Source organism: Benincasa hispida, chromosome 2 (genome assembly GCF_009727055.1).
Source record: "Benincasa hispida cultivar B227 chromosome 2, ASM972705v1, whole genome shotgun sequence".
Lineage (NCBI taxonomy): Eukaryota > Viridiplantae > Streptophyta > Magnoliopsida > Cucurbitales > Cucurbitaceae > Benincasa > Benincasa hispida.
Window position 1 is genome coordinate 712,611 of NC_052350.1, and position 5,043 is coordinate 717,653.

General features: G+C 37.4%; 1 long non-coding RNA gene across 1 annotated transcript; it reads right to left on the reverse strand.

Moving 5' to 3' along the window:
• Window positions 1-1,223: 1,223 nt before the first annotated feature.
• Window positions 1,224-1,775, reverse strand: LOC120071917. Its single transcript, XR_005480369.1, has 2 exons — window positions 1,679-1,775; window positions 1,224-1,608 (listed from the first exon to the last, which is right to left on the reverse strand). It is a non-coding gene; the product is annotated as an uncharacterized LOC120071917 (long non-coding RNA).
• Window positions 1,776-5,043: the final 3,268 nt, after the last annotated feature.

Sequence of the window (5,043 nt, forward strand, 5' to 3'; positions counted from 1 at the left end):
ATTTGAAACCTATTCATCTCTACCACATTAAAGTGGACCATTTAAGAGCCTCGTGCTTGAGCTGTTCAGATGATTGTCCGAACATCCCCTACTGGGACTCCATGATCTCATGCGTTGAGACCATGGGCTCATGCTTCTTGACCAAAACATCATTAATACTGGCAAAGATATAGGCTCGAGCCTTCTCATTCACCCGTGTCCAACGCTCGTAGGCCTCTCGAACATTTTGAGTGGTGTTAAGAGATGGAATAAAAGACACGAGATTGAAGTAACTCTTATCAAAGAGTACCTCTGAGCAAAAGCAAGATCGTTCCAAACTCATTGTGGCAGAATTATCGCATTCACAATCAAACAAACTAGTTATACATTTAATAATAAATTACAGCATGCTTTGAACTTTAACAACATCAAGAGAACAAGATACATACTAGTTGAAGAACTCTTCTTCATAGAAATCTCACTCTTGTCTAGGAAGCCAATCTCGCTCTCGTTAAGATCGTCCAAACCAGTTGTCCATCAAATCGCTATCGTCTACCCATGAAAGGACTCCTCACAAACTTGGTAACAAGGAAGACACTACCACTCGGAACCTTTGGTATTCTCGGAATGAGAATCTAGGAGGTATGGCCTCTGTTGGATTTGTTAGAGGGAAGGAGGAAGAGACGATCGTTTACCACGACCAAGCAAGTGGGAGATATCGGATGTCTATAATATAGACAGATGCTTGATCATTTAGGTAATGGTAGACAATCATGTAGTAAAAGGGGCTTGATCATATAGCCGATCGTTTAGTAAAACGCTCAGGCGCGCGATCGCATAGAAAGAGCTAGATGATCGTTTAGTAAATCTTATGCATTCATTTAGTAAACTGTGCGCGTGTATACGATCATTTAGAAACTTTGAGTTGTTGTGTATGCTCTCGGTTTGCTATGCGATAGGTAGTATACATAATCGGTGAGCGAATGTCTGATTCTTTGCAAAATGAAAACTATTTTCATTTTATGCTTCAATTACGAAAACTGAATGTAATCTCCCACTAACTCAATCGGTTATAGAGAAAAACTCGGACAACAATTATCCCATAATCATTTAAATTAAAAAATAAATATAATCATATTGTATTTATAACCTATAGTTTAATATCACAACAAATGCAACATATAAACCATAGTTCTTTTCTCCTCCACTAGATATCAATCATATTTATATCATTTTCCTCTAAACCAACAAAACGAAACACTTTTTTGTCTTTATCATTCGGAAGGCTCAGTCCCACACTCTGACTTCAATGATGGGAACAACCTCCGCACTCCAATGAACAACAGTTCTCCGCCTTACTTTACTATATTTAGAATAGTGGTCGATCCCTCGGGAGTTATATTCGTAACAACATCTTATGTTCTTGCAGTGATATTTTATCTTTCTAAGAGTCAATACTACCCTCTACGTAGTCTATGTCTGGGGGAGCATACTTGACAGGAGATAGACACAGGCGGTAGAGAGCTCCCCCACTTCGATTCCCGCCCCGTCAGCATCTCCGATCCGAGATAAGGGATTACTCTGTTAGGTCTTTTCGGTCCTCCGCCGGCCGGTAATGGACCTACTTACCTTGCTTGTGGACCAGCAGCTGANGTTAGGTCTTTTCGGTCCTCCGCCGGCCGGTAATGGACCTACTTACCTTGCTTGTGGACCAGCAGCTGAGCTAACCCTGGTTCTATTGGTTTGGTGGTTGCTACCAAGATGATTTCTTCATGCCTATCAAAGAACCTCGAGATGCTAATCCACGACAATCGACCATCTTGAGCAGCAAGAGAAAGTAGTACCAACTACGATCAAGGAAGAGAAAGCGAGAGTAGTAAGCAGACGCAGCGCGTTCTGCTTCTTATCTAGAGAGGGGCGCTGAAATCGTTCCTATTGGGATATCATCTCATAATTATCTATGACTGTTTCTGTCTCTAGCACGACCACTTGATGAAATGGGGAGGGAAGTGGGACAAATGGCCGAGACTACTAGAAGGATTCCTCTTTGGATAATAGGTACCGTAACTGGTATTCCTGTGATCGGTTTAGTCGGTATTTTCTTTTATTGTTCATATTCCGGCTTAGGTTCATCTCTGTAATAATCAGATGAACTGAGTTGTAGACATGAAAGTGTAAGAACTCAACAGGATCCCCCTCGAATCAGAAAAAAAGGTTCTGATAAACTAGGAAAAATTGAAACCAAGAATAGGGATCAAGAATAATTAATTATTTGATTATTTCGACACCCCCATCTCATTCCTCCTTTTTCCATAAAGAAGCCCTGCTCCACAAGGGGAAGTGGATATTACGTCCAGCCTTACTAGAAAGATAGACCTTGGAACTTTCAAGGCCAAGAAGAAAGACCTGGATGATCCACTCAAACTCGTTTCAGTATTTGCCCTGACTTGAAAGGCTTGAGTGAGTAATGTATCTCATACATCATGTCAACTATATCATATATATAATTGATCAGTTCAATCATATCATACTATGTGTAAACACCTCTCGGGCTATGAGAAGGTGTGTGGCGCCACATTGTTGAAGCCCTAGAATCAGCTCTTAAGGGAGTAATCTATCTACTTACCCTGCTTGGGGGAAAAAGTGGATTCCATCTTATGTAGCTGAGTTCTTAGCTCCCAAATCAGACGAATCCCCAAAATGGTAGGTTTGAGTTGGTGATCTGGCCACTTGCACCCATGCAAATCAAAGGACAACCCTCAAAGGCCGGAGTTTCCAACTTACTCAGGATTAAGGTCATGTTACCTATGGTCATCCTAGTGAAGTGAAGTCTCTGTCATGAACGACATTGTATAACGAGACTATAATGCTTTGTGGTTCGGTCTTATACAAACTCCTTTGTATAGGACGCCCCCGCTCGCATATCTCCACATGAATGATCAGCATTAGTCCATCTATAGCAAGTCACATTATTATAACTGTTCTAAAAAGTGGGTCACATCCGTAGTGTTACCAGGATAAGGTTTCCCTTCTATATCCATATACTACAGACCATTTTAGTTATCACTTAAGACATGATCCACCTGTATGTCTCCACAAACATGCTTAAGTTACAAACGACAACCATAGAACTTAGTTTATTGGTTTATGGTAAAGAAATTAAAACATCCAATGTTCCATAGACAAAAGTGAAGAAAAATATAATATATTATTACATCACAAGCATTTGTTTAAAACTGTGTTTACAAACTACAAGACCTAACGAGAGTTTAGGGCATCATCCCCAACAAGGGATGTACTCCCCATTCCTTATTTTGAGGAGTCGGGGTCGGGATTTCCCCGTTCGGGGATCGGGTACCTGTAAGGAAAAATTCCCCGCCCATTATTTTTTTTAAAAAAATTTAATTTAAAAATAATAATTTTTTGTATTTCTATTGAAGATGATACACTTTTAGGTAAACAATTTAGTATGATTATTGTTATATTTATTTACTTAATAATAAAAAAATATTTTAACATTTCGTTATTTTTAAAATTCAATAAAAAAAATGAAAGTTAATTATATTATGAAATAAGATTTTAAAAAATTTTAAAAATAAAACAGTAGCTTAAAACTATTGATATATATATATATATATATATATATAGCTCGGGGTTGGGGACGAGCGGGGATATGCTCCCCGTAAATGTGTCCCAGTTTGAACCCCGTCCCCGGTCAACTAGGGATTCCCCGCCCCAATCAGGATGAGTACCTGCGGGCTTTTTACCAACCGTAGTCCCTTTTCCTCTTGTTTATGCTTAGGTTACCTTAAATAAGTGAATTTAGAATTTACCTAATGAATCACTTTGATTATATGGACCTAAGCATGCTTTATTGCTAAGTGTTAAAGTTGGTAGCCGGAAATTACTTTACAAGTGTAAGTTTAATTGTATTTATTTAGTAACTTAGTAATATTATTGACTATTTGACCAATTATATAATTGAGTTGTGATTGGGCTAAGTGTTAGAAAGAAAGAAGGAATAAAAACTTTTGGTAGAGAAACAAGTAGTTCAAGAGTGAAAAGAAGTGTTTGGGTTGGAAAATATTTTTAAATTAATTTTCTAAATCTATAAATTTAATTTAACTTGATAAAATTAATTAGCGATGAAAATGAGAAGCGAAGAATGAGAAGAATCAACGTATTAGGACAAAAAGCAGCTGGTTGACTCAAATTGATTGGATTGAAGAAAAAGATGTGAAATGGTACTTTTTGGAACGCTAGTTCTTCCAATTTACCCGTGTTATTTTCATGATTTCTGAACCAGATGAAAGGATTCTAAATGATTTGAGATCAGGGAAGGTGAGAAAACTTGAAGGAAACCAAGGTTTGTCTGAAAATTGGGTGAATCAAAGTTTGCTGTTTTTGAAGGAGTTTTCAACACTCAGAAGAAGATTCTGGCACCCAAAACTTTTTATAAGAGGTCCCTCTGGTTTCATAAAATTTATTTCAAGTTTATTTGATTGAAAATGGTATTTTAAGCTTTCAGGTTATAGTAGGAAATTCACTAGGAAAGGTAGCTACCAGCCACCCCCTAGACAACCCAGCCGTGTGTGTAGCATTTTGGGTGTTGGTGAGCATTTTTGAAGCCCAATTAGAATTTTCTTGATATTTTGACCCTAAAATGAATAATTTTGGATTCTAAAGTGATTTCTGAGCTATTTTGGATAATTTGAGAAAAATGAACTTAAGGAGCAAAATGTGAGTGTTTAGGTGTTAAATTAAGTTCAAATTGGTCACATTGAATCACTAAGGGTTATTTAGGGTTAATTTGATCTCTTGTGAGTGTGTAGTAACCTTAGGAATTTTTTTCAAGTCAAATTGAGATCGGGAGGGATTATAAGCCAAGGAACTCGTGCCCGTGACTGTGAGTGGTTTATTTTCAACTTTTTTCAATATAAACTATATGTTTCATCCATGAGTGGCTTCATTTTAAGTATATGATATGAAAAATATATAAGTATGATAGTATGCCATGATTTATGAAATGTGATGACATGATCTATTTTACTTGTTTATTATTTC